At 32.0% G+C, this 14,169-nt stretch overlaps 2 protein-coding genes across 2 annotated transcripts in view; both read right to left on the bottom strand.

Annotated features, from left to right (window-relative positions):
* Positions 1-14,169, bottom strand: part of LOC105796497 (receptor-like protein 35) — a 55,479-nt gene that overhangs the window by 1,842 nt on the left and 39,468 nt on the right. The gene's annotated exons all lie outside the window — the stretch shown is intronic.
* Positions 1-14,169, bottom strand: part of LOC105795594 (receptor-like protein 11) — a 68,570-nt gene that overhangs the window by 15,531 nt on the left and 38,870 nt on the right. The gene's annotated exons all lie outside the window — the stretch shown is intronic.

Genomic DNA, 14,169 nt, shown 5'->3' with positions numbered 1-14,169 from the left:
GCAAATAGGTCTAGTCAAGGAGGTTTGTGAAGAAGTTGAACTCTGATTGGGTAAAAGTTGGTCCAAAGATGAGAGATGGTTATTAGCAAGATACAGATACCGCAAACTTTTCTTCCACGCCCAGTTTGGTATTGCACCACTTATTTTATTATTTGAAAGGTCGAGAAATATTATATTTTCTAGACTCTTTAAGAACTCTGGAAACGCACTTATGTTACAGGATCTCAAATCCAATTCTGTCAACATTGGAAATGAGAAGTTTGAATCATTTAAGGGAAGCTGTTTTGGAAAATCAATCACATTGAAAGGAAGGTGTAGGGATGAAAGACTGCTCTTCCACAACCAATTAGGCACAACACCATGGATATGATTGTTAGAAAGATCTAAGTCAACCAACTTGTCTTGCCTTTTAATGAATTCTGGAAATTCAGTAAGGTTGCATGACCATAAGCTTAGGCTCTCTAATTGGGGAAAAGTAAGACTTCTGTTGTCGCTTTCAATTAACAAGCTTATTTTGTTTAGCCAGTGAGTCCTTAAGTTTTTGACTTGGACAAACATGTCAAGCTTCATGGAACTAAAGCTATTGCTTTCGATATAAATCCATTCAAGCCTTGGAAGTTGAAGAATTGACTTTGGGATTGCTCCTCTTAAATAATTATTGCCTATATACAGTACTTCAATCAAAGAAGAAGATGCATTGGGGAACTCATCAATTTTCCCAACCAATTGATTTTCTCCAAGATACAAGGTCTTCAACGATGGAAGAGTAAATAAAGAAGAATGTATTGATCCAGAAAGCTTGTTCCCTCCTAGATCTAGGTTGACCAGGTGACTAAGATTTGCAATTGACGATGGAATGGGTCCAAAAAAGTTGCAACCATCAAGATCTAAATTAGTCAAGAACTTGAGATTACCAATTGATTGGGGTAGTTTTCCACTGAAATTTGTATAAAAAAGCGACAAACTCTGTAAAGCATTGTTTGCTGGAAATTCTGGCAACTGACCATTAAGAAAGTCATTATCTGAAATGTCAATGCTTTGCATTTTTGGCGATAAGAGATTTTCAGTTGGAAATGGCCACTCAAATTGCAGTTCCTCAAACTGAGAGAAACCAAACGAGAGGAAATTTCCAAGAAATTGGGAGGTAAATAAGAGATTGGGTTCCAATCAAGGATAAGTTTTGAAAAGAGAGTCTTGGGAGTGAAGAACATAATGGACCTTTCAAAGCACAGCTTGACAGACTCAACACATGCAGGTTTGGAAGTACAAGAGATGTGGTTTCACACCATTTAGCACTTTGAGTTGAAATGTCCACACTATCCAAATAAAGCTCTGTGAGAAACCTCAAATTCTTGATTAATGTCTTGAAGTTTGGATTCTCTAATTTAAGAGGCTGTTGAAGTTCGTAAGGCAATGAAAAATAGTTGTAGAAGCCAGGGTAGAGAACTTCGTAGTATCTCAAATAACAAGAATATTGATTGGATAGATCAAGAGAGACTAACCTTTTTAAGAATGAGAACTCCACTGGAATTTGGCCATGGAAACATGAGCTTGAAAGGTTGAGATGAGTTAGATTTTGGAGTTTATCAAACCCATAGGAAAACAGAGTGGTATTAAAGTTGTTTCCAGTCAGATTAAGGCGTTGAAGACGATGGAGATTGAATATGGGGTGAAAGCTACCTGAGAGGTTTTTGTAACTAAGATCAATGCCAACGACATGACCATAAGCATCACAAGTGACTCCTTCCCAAGAGCAACAATCAGTGTTGGGTTGCCAAAGCTCAAATTTGGAAGAGAAAGTAAAATGAGGGGCATAGTAAAGATGATGTTGCAATCGCAGCAGAGGAGATCTCTGGTCATCAAGGCATTGCATGGGGAGATGAGTTTTGAGGAGGTGAAAAAGACAAGAGAAGAGGAAGGAAGCATGAGAAGAGAAAGAGTGAAATAAGGAAATGAAGAGTGTTCATGTTGGGTGGGTGTGAAGGAGGATTGTGTTTGGCATACAACTTATTTATACACAAGTGTGTAGTTTCCATAGAACAATGTTTATGAGTGATTGGCATTGCATGCAATTTCTAAGTCATTTTGCCAAATAAAGACTCCATCAAGTATTATTTAAAGCTGTTAGTGATTATGCATAAATTATTTATTTTTAGTATTAGAAATAAGTTGTTAAATTCACCCCTAATTTGCCTTACGTCTTTCTTTTTTGTTAATTTTAATTTTGAAGAATGAGATTTTAATATTCTATCGATCTCATTAACTTATCAATGCCAAGGTTGTAGTTTTCTTGCCCTCCTTACTCTCTATAAAGAATCGTCTAAATCTAAGTCATTAAAAAGACTAAATTATAGCACTTTAAACCCTATTGGAATCATTACTACGCATAGGATGAGCAAAGATGATAATTCAACTGATATTTTAAGTTTAAATTATATATTTTAGGTATCGATTTTTAGAAAAAAATCCATGTTACAAATATTTTAACTTTAAATTATTTTAAACTCAGGTAAATTTTATCATTTTTATGTTATATATAATTATTTCTACATCATTTAATTTTTTAAATAAAAATTACAATTTAATTTTTAAGTAAATTTTGTTATAGCACCAAAATATAAATTTTAACGTATAATATAAAATCAATTTGTTAATGAGTATCCAACTTGTAAATATGTAATGATTTATCAAATGGTTAATTCTCCTCACATCGCAAAATTATACATCAAATTTTAAATTGACACATAAACTTTACAATGCTTTAATTAAGTTCTCAAATTACGTTTTAATTTGGAATTTTAAAATCTTTAATTTAGGACTAGAAAAATGATAGTATGAAATATTATAGGTATTTTAATTCTTAAGTCCTGGGCATTGCATGCAAATGTCCAAGTTTTTATTGCACAAAAACAACGTTCAACCAATGTGTACAAGTCAAGTCACCTTATAAATTAATGGACACAATGAGTGGAAATTTTGATGATAGAATATATAGAATTTTTCACTTTTGAAAGAGACATATTTAAATTTCAGCTTTCAAACTTTCTTAGAGCGTGAGAAATATTTTCATTTCTATATTATTATTTAATTTTTATTTAATTTTAATATTTTTAATGTTTTATATTATTAAAATATTAATAATTCGAAATTTGAGTTGAATTTAATAATTTAAATAACTCAAATAATTCGAACAACAGATTGATATATATACTTCTTTGATTCCTGTCAATTTTAAAAATTAACAAATTAATCTCTCAACAAAAATTACAAAAAAAAATTAAATAATTTTTAAAATCAAAATATTCATAAAAAATTCTAAAATTTATATTATGCAAAAACTATTATAATTTTTTATGAAACCATCAGATTGTTCAGCATATATCTCCTCATCAAGAAAACCATTGAGGAGGGCAGATTTTACATCGAGTTGATGAATCTTCCAATGATTTAGTGCAACCAAGGTAACCAGCAGTCTAATTGTGTCAAACTTGGCCATAGGTGCAAAAGTTTCAAGGTAATCAATGCCATACCTTTGACTGAATCCCTTCACTACCAATCTTGCTTTCAGCTTGTTCAAAGTTCCATCAGCTTTATGCTTGGCTCGAAACACGCACTTCACTCCTATAACCTTCCTGTTGGCTGGTCTTGCAACGACCTCCCAGGTTTTATTCTTGTGAATCATGCTCATTTCATCAAGCATGCCTGTTTCCAACCTTGTTGAGCTTCATCCTCTTCAAAACAATTTGGTTCAATAGCAGCCACATCAGTCGTCTTATATATTTTAGCCAATGGTTTGGTTCCTCTAACTGGCACATCATCAATGCCCATTTCAGGATAATTTCGATCAGCTTCAGCTTGATTTGTCGCTAGGTCTTCAGCAGCAGTCTCTGGTTCATTTTTATCCCATTTCCAACCTCACTTCTCATCAAATACTACATCTCTGCTCACGAAAACTTCATTGGATGATGGGGCCAAGACCCTATAGCCTTTCTTGACACTGCTATAGCCCACCAGCATGCCAAGTTGAGCCTTCTTGGCCAACTTTTCTCTTTTTACTGCTGGGACATGTACATAGCATATGCATCCAAAGACCTTCAGGTGAGCAATTGATGGTTTGAACCCAAACCAGGCCTCGAATAGAGTTTTATGAACCAATGCCTTGGTTGGTAACTTATTTTGAAGATATACAGCAGTGTTAACTACCTCAGCCCACAAGATTTTGGGAAAATCTCTCTCAAACAATAGACATCTTGCCCTATCCATCAAGCTTCTATTCTTTCTTTTACTAACACTATCCTGTTGAGGTGTGTAGGTGTTGGTGAGTCGGTGCTTGATACCTGCTTCATCACAAAAGCCCTGAAACATAGCTGAGGTATACTCTGTCCCATTATCTGACCTCAATGTCTTTAGCTTGCAACCTGTTTCTGTTTCTGCTACAGCCTTGAACTTCCAGAATACTAAGGCCACTTCTGATTTGTCCTTTAGGAAGTAAATCCAGTAATATCTTGAGTAGTCATCAATGAAAATGATAAAATACCTATTTTCATTCAAAGATTGTGTCTTCATAAGGCCACACAGATCAGTGTGGACTAGTTGCAATTTTTCAAAGGCTCTCCTAGCCTTGTTCAAAGGAAATGGCAGTCTAGCTCACTTTCCTAGCTGACACACTTCACACACTTCTTCTTTCTTAACTGATTTGGAGAAGTTTTCAACCAAGTCTTCTTTGGTTAGCTGAGGCAGTGACTTGTAGTTGACATGGCCTAGCCTCTTATGCCATAGCTTGGGTTCATCCAAAGCAGCTGTATAGGCACTGTCAGAACCCTTGTTCCAGTCCACAACAAAACTTCTGTCAGCCATGGTCACTGACATTAGTTTTGATCCACATGGATCACTAATCAGGCATTCTTTGCCTTTGAGCTTTACTGAATAGTCCTTTTCTAGTAACTGAGCCATACTAAACAGATTTCTATCAATTTCAGGCACAAACAAGATATTTGAAACAAGTTTGATACCTGTAAGAGTGTCAATCAGCACATCCAATTTGCCTTCTACTTTGATGAAGTGTCCATTGTCAAATTTCACCCTTGTGTTGAAGGTTCTATCTAAGGTCTTGAAAATAGCAGCATTAGGAGTCATGTGGTTTGTGCAACCACTGTTTATCAGCCATTCTTTTGTGGCTTTTCTTTTGGCAGTCGAGCATGAAACAACAAAAGCTTGCTCTTCTTGGTCACTACCTTCTTCTGCCACTTGAGCTTCAGCTCTTGGCTGTTGAGGTTGGTTTTGTCTCAACTTGCCTTTGTTTCTGCAAACTTTCTCAGCATAGCCCATCTTTTTGCAGACTTTGCACTGCACATTAGACTTGAACCAATAGTTTTCTCCCTGATGACTAAGCCTTTTGCAATGTGGGTAAGGTGGATATCTTTTTCTTACTCCATCTCTTCTAGACATTCTTTCTAGGTCTTCTTCCATTTATAGCTAGAGGAGCTCGAGGCAAGTCTACTTTTAGCTTGGAATGCACATTTTTTATGCTCTTCATGTTTAATGGCTCTTCTTTGCTTTTAAGCATAAAGAGCATTAATCAACTTAGTCAACGAGATGCTAATCAGATCTTTCGAGTCTTCAAGGGATGAGATCTTGGCTTTATATCTTTCAGGCAAGGTTGAGATAACCTTCTCTATAATTCTTGCTTCACTAAACTGGTCCCCGAGCAATCTGATACTGTTCACAACAACCATAATTCTATTTGAATATTGCTTCACTATTTCTTCTTCCTTCATCTTCAAATTTCAAAGTCCCTTCTCAAATTACTAATTATTGTTGTCTCATTCTTTCAGTCCCTTGAAACTCCTCCTTCAGCCTGTCCCAGGCCTATTGGTAACTCACAAACCATGATCCTTGTGAAAATCACATCAGACACACTGTTTTGGATGCAAGACATGGCCTTGTGTCTCTTAGTTCTTTCATCTATGTGCTGCCTGATCTAAGCCACTGTGGGATTGACTCTTAGAGGTGCTGGTTCAACATCCGAGTTAACCACTTCCCATAAGTCGAATGCCTGCAGGTAGGTTTTCATCTTTACTACCCAAATGTGGTAGCATTCTCCATTGAAGACTGGTGGTGCAGCTGGAGAGAACCTAAAGAAGACATAGTTTTGAGGAATGAAAAATGACAGGTCCACTAAGAAGATGAGCTCTAGATACCAATTGTTGGAACTAAGAATGTGAAATGAATGAAGTTAGCAATTTCTTGAGCTTGAAGGCTTGATACCTGCTGAGCAAACAAAATAGAATCGGGCTTGAAAGACAAAAGAAAGCAAGAAAAGGAAATTTTATGATGAATTTTGATGAATTTTCATTAGCATTGAAGGATGGCACAATGCCAATACATATACCAGACATAAGCTAGTTAAAAATAAGCATATTGTTACCTAAACATTACCTACTGCCACTAAGTAACCTTGAAACTAATGAAACATAACTTGCACACTTAGTGAAGCTGGTTTATCAACTCAAAACATTGACAAACACATCAAGTACATTAACAACTTGGTTTGAATCTAACTAAGTTACAAAATGTTAATTAAAGTAACAAAACTAAACAAAAAAACAGCACCATCTTCAATTGCAACATTCATGGCTCAGGGTGCTTCTCTACTTCTTGGCTGCATGCAGGCCAACTTCAACACAAACCCATAAGAATGCAAAGTGGTATTAAAGTTGTTTTCAGCAAGATTCAGGTGTTGAAGATGATGGAGATCGAATATTGAGTGGAAGATACCAGAAAGGTTTTTGTAACTAACATCAATGCCAACGACATGACCATAAGCATCACAAGTGACTCCTTCCCAAGAACAACAATCAGTGTTGACATCACATAGCTCAAATTTGGAAGAGAAATGAAAATTAGGGGCATAGTAAAGATGATGTTGCAATTGCAGCATAGGAGATATCTAGTCATCAAGGCATTAATGCATTGGGAGATTAGTTTGAAGAGGTAAAAAAGACAAGAGAAGAGGAAAGATGCATGATAAGAGAAATAGTGAAATAAGGAAACGAAAAGTGTTCATGTTGGATGGGTGTGAAGGAGGATTGTGTTTGGCATACAACTTATTTATTAAGGCACTGCATTAGGAGATGAGTTTGAGAAAGAAAGGATGAGAAGAGAAAGAAGAAAGGTAGAAAAAGTGAAACAATGGACTGAAGAGTCTTCATGTTGATTGGGTATGAAGGAGGATGGTTTTCATGCAACACATTTATACATAAATTTGTAGTTTCCATACAACATTATTATTTTACTTAATAATTAATTCCAATATTCAAATCATTATTTACATTAAGTTGTTAATATAATTTCTTGGGAAGAAACATATTTAAATTTTTACTTTGAAGCTTCCTTAAAGTTAATTAAAATGATAAAGAACGAAAGAAATGAAGACCATTCTTTTTCTGCATCTTTATTCTGTATGAATAATATTCCAAGGTTCGATCTTTTCCCCTGAATAATGGATTAAATTATAAATTAATATCTAAATTTTAAAAATATTTCAATTAAGTCCTTAAATTATCAATAATTGTCTAACTTAGATTTTTTTAATATTTTTTTTATTTTGGACTAACAAAAAAAATGATAATATGAGATTTTATTAGCCTTAGTCTTAATTGTTTTGGCATGCATGTTAATGTCTAAGGGTGGATTTGGATGGGCGGTGCGGTGCGATGCATTTAGCTTATTTTTTATCTCATGTTACAGTATCGTTACAATATCTAATCTTACCGTTATCGCTATTTTTAGACTAACAGCAAATAAATACACCACCTATCCAAAATTACCCTAAGTCTTCTTGGTGGACCACTACTGCATGAAATCAATGTTCAACCGATTTGTATAAGTCATTATAAAAACAAATTATAGCAAGTTTCTTAGGTGATTTGAGATGAACCGATGGGCACAAGGAGTGGAAATTCTGATGATTGAATGCACAAAAATTTTAAATTACGTGTAGAAGGATTTAGCTATGATTTTTAAATTAAAAAAAATAGAAACAATAAATTTTTAATTTTTAATAGGGATCAAATCTCAAATTTTAATTCATACTATTCATTTCTTTCTTTTTTGTCCTTTTTTCTCTGTTTAGATTCATAAGCAAAAGAAAAAATAGAAATAAGTAGGAAATTAACAAAGATAAAGTGGAAGTGAGAATTATAGAGTAAAATATATAATTATAGAGTAAAATATTTGAAGGTTAAAATATATTTTAATTCTCTCTATTTTGTACATTTAGAATTTCGCTTCTCTATTTTTATTTTAGAAATATGATTTTCTACTTTTAAAATTTAAAATTTTGATTCAATTATACTATCATTAAAATTCTTCTATTAAATTCTCTGAGGTGATATTTTGAAATTAAAAAAATCAATTGGTAGTCATGTAACAATAAAAATAACTTTTAAAATATTTTATAAAGACTTTTCTTAAAACACTCATTCACATCGCCACGATAAAAAAAAAATCCTATCGAAACATATTGTTTTTAAGAAAAATTGACATTAGCATTTTGATAGAAATAACCAACAACATTAACTATTTTGACTAGCTAATTACATTACAAAAGTAGATGAACTAAATTATATCAAAAATTAAATATATAGATTAAATATTAAGTTTCAGTATAGCTTACAAAAAGCGATGCAAACCTAAAAGAAATGGAAAGTAATGTGTCATCTCTAAGACTCTTATGTATGCAAACTATCAATAACCACGTAATGTTTCACGAAAAGTTAATCATATTAATAATTTGGACTAATTAATAACATTATAAAGATGTAGGGCCCAAATTATGTTAAAGATTAAAGTATATAGATTAAATCTCAAATTTAGACATATTAGAGGATTGAAACTGAAATTTAACATTTTATTGTAAAATTAAAAAAAGGATAAAGGAAAGGACAACAAAATGGTTGGATGTGCCACGTGTAAGGACTAATCTATTACATTATAAAAATATAGTGCCTAAATTATGTTAAAAATAAAGTATAGATTAAATCTCAAATTTAGGCATATTAAAGAAACTAAATTTTAATTTTAATTTTTTGTAAAATGTAAATTTAAAAAAAAGGAAAAATGATTGGGTATGCCACATGTAAAAAGAAAGAAGGTAGAAACCAATTTTATATATAGGTATATAGATATAGATTATATATAATTATTCTTACATAATTTAATTTTAATAAAAATTACTATTAAAATTTTTAATTAAATTTGGTATAACACCCAAAAGAATTAATTTATATACGAAATTAATTTTAATATAGTGCTTTTATGTCCTAATTTATGAAGCAGTACCAAACTTATAAATATGTTGTGATCTATTAAAGGGTTTAATTAAATTTAACACCCCAAATTATAAGTTGAATTCTAAATTTATCTCTAAACTTCAAAAACTTTTAACTAAATAATAGTAAAATATATTGTTGGCCTTAGACTAAGTCTTAGTATAAGAATAAAATACTATTAATCTTAGTCTTATCCCCATCAGTACTGCATGAAAATAATGTTTCTACCAATTCATTTTAGTCAATTCATAAAAAAGTAAAGGAATTGTGGTGATTTTCTTAACTGGTTGAGAGAGATTGATGGCTCAAAGACTAAATTTTGTTGGTGACTTTTCAATGAACTTGTCAAAGTGTATCAAATCAATAGAAACACAATGAAACTAAAGACTAAAAAGAGTCAATAATGGTTTGCTTTGAGGAATTGCTTTCATTTGCACAATGTTTGGCACTTTTCTTATAATATTTGAAGTTCACTCCATATGTTTGCTTTCAATTTAAAACCATTTATTATGTGGATTAAATCATAGTATTGTTATTCAAATTTAAAATAAAGAATTTATCTTAAATTTTAAAAGTAAAGTAGTTAATTGATTCCGAAATTCTACTCCATTATTTATAAAACCAAAAAAATATATTTCTCAAGATCTAGTCGGTAAGTAAATATTTGCATTTTGTAAGCCCATTTAGGGAGTAGATGCCATGAGCTTTAAAGTTGCTTCATACTTAATGCGAGGATCAAACCCTCAACCACGGATTAAGGTAAGAAAGATCCTTACTATATATCTCACCTAACTCTAGTGATTAAAACTAAAACTAATTTGAATACCGTAAATTCAAATATTAATATTTACAGCTATTCCAAATTCATTATAGATAATAATTAAAATATTCAAATCTAAAAATTATCAGAATTTGTACTCTGTTGATTAAAATATTTGTATCCTATCAGTCATATTAATTATGATATTTTCGTCTTTTTGCTTCATCTTTATTCTATATGTTTCAATTGATTTGCCTCAAACTATGAATCAGATCTAAATTAGTATCTAAACTTTAAACTATTCTAATTAAGTGTTGAAACTATGACTAATAGTATGAGAGATTAGTCATGCAAGCAAATGTTCAAGTCTTTTGCCTCCTCATTACTGCATGAGTTGAAGTCATTAAAAAAGCAAATATAAATATTGTTGGCCTTAATCTTTAGTCTTGGGCATTGCGTGCAGATGCAACTGTTGAAGTCTTTTTGCGATATCATTAATGCATGAAAACTATGATCAACCACTTTGTTGAAGTCTTGTTCTTCTTATTAATGCTGATGTTTCAGTCTTTTTAAGTCTAAGTATTATTATTAAAGTCCAAAACAAATAATCATATGTTGAAATATGTTCAATATTTAAATTTAATAAATAAAAATTTAAAAGAAATCAAATAATAGATTAGATATTAAAATTTGTTGAGTCAAGTTTTTGGGTTGCCTATCAGAAGTAGTCACCTCTATAATCCTCGCAACAATTTTATACTCGTTATATTTGATGTTCGCGATTTATTGATATAATTTTTTTAGACATTAAATGAGGTTAGTATTCCAAATATATGCAAGCTCGACTTTGAAGTCTAACCTATTTAAAACATCTTTCCTTGTTGATTGTGGAGAATGGACTGTGATTGCATTGAAAATACCATTGAAGAATGACAATTAAAATAACCATATTTTATACTGTAAAATATTTATTATTGAATATTTATAAATTATATATATTTTTATCATTAAAATATCAATATCAATATTTTTAATAATATATTGAGAACATTATTTAAAATTAAATTAAATTATTAAAATTTATTAATAAAATAAAATTATAATATTAAAATAAAATATATTATTAATATAATTATATTAAACTTGATTCAAAATAATAGTATATAATAAATTTAAAAATATTAATGATAAATTTGAAATAGATATACATGATAAATTTAAAATAATGTTAACAATAAATTTAAAATAATAATATTGATAAATCACAAACAATAAAACATGATAAATCTAAAATAATAATATACAATACACTTAGATAATTTTAATGATTAATTTAATAATAAGTATAAACATTCAAATAACATCATATTCAAAATTTTGAAAAACATAATAATAAATACTTAAATAAATAAAACATAAGCAAATTAAATCAAACTAGTGAGGATTAAATTGAATTTAAAAGTAATTAAAAGGACAAAATGAGAATAAAACCAAACTGAGGGCCAAAATATGGAAAAATAGATATTATAAAAATAAATTGCAATTGATAATATATGGAAAAAATTTAAAGCAAATAATCAAACAATTTAAAATGAATGATTTATAACACGAGTTTTAAAAATAAACAACATGTGTGACATAATATTAAAACAAATAAAATATATAATTAATGAAAAATAAAAGAATGATAAGAATGGTTAAATGAATGAACAATATAATGATAAGAATGGTTAAATGAATGAACAATATGTAAATAAGAAAGTTGATAGATAAATAAACAAATAAAAGTAAGAGAATAATTAATGATTAAACAATTAAATAGATAATTAAAAAAGGTTAAAAAATGTTTAAATCAGCCTTACTCCCACAATATGAAGATTCAAAGAAATTCCTCCACCAAAATCCAACTCAAATGAAAGCAACTTAAAAAGAAACGAAGATGAACGAAAAACAAAATAAGAACAAGCCACAGAAAATAAGAACGCAAGAGAAGAAGAACTTTGAGTGGATGCTCTTAAGAATTATTATTGCTCCCAACTCCAGTGTTTTACAATGAAGTGGGAGGCCTCTATTTATAGTTGAGTCTCCCCAAATCCAACGGTATAGATCAATTTCATCAACGGCTAAGATTTAAAGGGTATCTACAAATTAAATATCTAAGATTACAAAATCTTATCTTCTAAGATTGCATATCTTATCTAAGATTGCATATCATATCTAAGACTGCATATCCTTTTTCAAGTAATGGGTCATTCTGATCGGGCCAAATGATACAATTTTGGACTGGACTTGGACTTTATTTTATTATTTTGGGTTTATTATTTTTTTGTGAGCCCGGGCTAAATTGACCTATTACAGCTGCCCCTCTTTACTCATTGTCGTGTAATGAGAATAGAGCAAAGACTAAAGAAGGCCAATTTTGCCCGGTCTTGTCGAGTATTGACTTCTTTTGGTAAGTATCTTCACTCCGACCTACTATTTTCAAGGGTATAGGAGTTGCTACTTCGATCCACTCCACTGCAATGTCAGGGAGATAGGATTCGTCATCTTCTGTCTGCCTCCACTGTAACTTTATGGGGATAAGACTTGTAGCTTCAACTGTTCCATTGCAATGCTAGGAAAATAAGATCTGTTGTTGTAACTTCAATCTATTTAACTGTAATGTCTGGGGAACAAGATTCGCTGTTGTAGCTTTAATATGTTCCACTGTAATGCCAAAGAGATAAAATTCTCTGTCTTAGATCTGCTCCACTACTGCTCAGGGAGACATGATCTGCAATCTTCAACCTACTCCACCGCTACTCAGGGAGATAGGACTAGTGATTTAAATCTGCTTCCCTACTACCTTGGGAAGATAAGATTCATGATCTGCTCCACTACTGCTTAGGGAAACAGTATCTACATTCTTCAACCTACTCCATTGCTGCTCAGGGAGATAGGACTGGTGGCTTAAATTCGCTTTCCTACCACCTTGGGAAGATAAAATTCACCGTCTTCGACCTGTTCCGCTACTGCTTAGGGAGACAGAATCTACAATCTTCAACCTACTCCACTGCTGCTCAGAGAGATAGGATTGGTGGCTTAAATTTGCTTCACTGCTATCTTAAGAAGATAAGATTCACCGTCTTCGACCTGCTCCGCTACTGCTTAGGGAGACAGAGTCTATAATCTTCAACCTACTCCACTGCTACTCAGGGAGATAGGACCGGTGGCTTAAATCTACTTCTCTACTATCTTAGGAAGATAAGATTTGCCGTCTTCGATCTGCTCCACTACTGCTTAGGGAGACAGGATCTACAATATTCAACCTACTCCACTGCTGCTTAGGGAGATAGGACCGGTGGCTTGAATCTGCTTCATTACTATCTTAGGAATATAAGATTTGCTGTCCTCGATCTGCTCCACTACTGTTTAGGGAGACAAGATTTGCTATTTCCAATGGTCTATTCTCTAGGGAACAAGACCTGCATGAACCTAATTATGCCTAATGATTGGGATGCCATGATCAAAGTGAGTCAAATGCTCCTAACTAGACATGTATGAATGATGTTTGCATGAATGCAGAATGTCATTTTTTAGAATGATCCTTCTTTATCGCTTATGTTGCCATTGCTTAAAGTTTATTAAGGTCTTATCACCGAAGTGCTATAACGCCTTCATGCTCAGCCAGCATCCAAAACAGAATTTAATCAGATTACCCCACTATAAACTTCAAGGCTCAATCCACTGGGACACAAAATTTGTACCATCTTTTCCTTCTGTAACCCAAGGGTAGAGAAAAAAATCTGGTTTTCCCTCAATCTTCTCTTATCGCAATTCAAGGATATGGAATGTGAAACTCTTTGGCTCTCTACACCATGCCTATACACAATGAATTATTCTCTTCTCCAAGAAAACCCCTTTTTATTGCTTGGTGATTGAAGCTTTATCTCCAACATGACATCTTGTCATTTTGTTCAATTAATACTTTTGACAACAAAATCTGAAGGGATATCTAAAGGGATAGTCTGAATTTAGACTTTTCATTCCTAGATATTTCAACATTTAAGCTTGGTGTATTCTAAACACTAGTCCCGT

This window comes from Gossypium raimondii, chromosome 3 (genome assembly GCF_025698545.1).
Source record: "Gossypium raimondii isolate GPD5lz chromosome 3, ASM2569854v1, whole genome shotgun sequence".
In the NCBI taxonomy this organism is placed as follows: Eukaryota; Viridiplantae; Streptophyta; class Magnoliopsida; order Malvales; family Malvaceae; genus Gossypium; species Gossypium raimondii.
The sequence above is the reverse complement of the archived record's forward strand: the minus strand, read 5'-3'. Positions and strand labels throughout refer to the sequence as shown.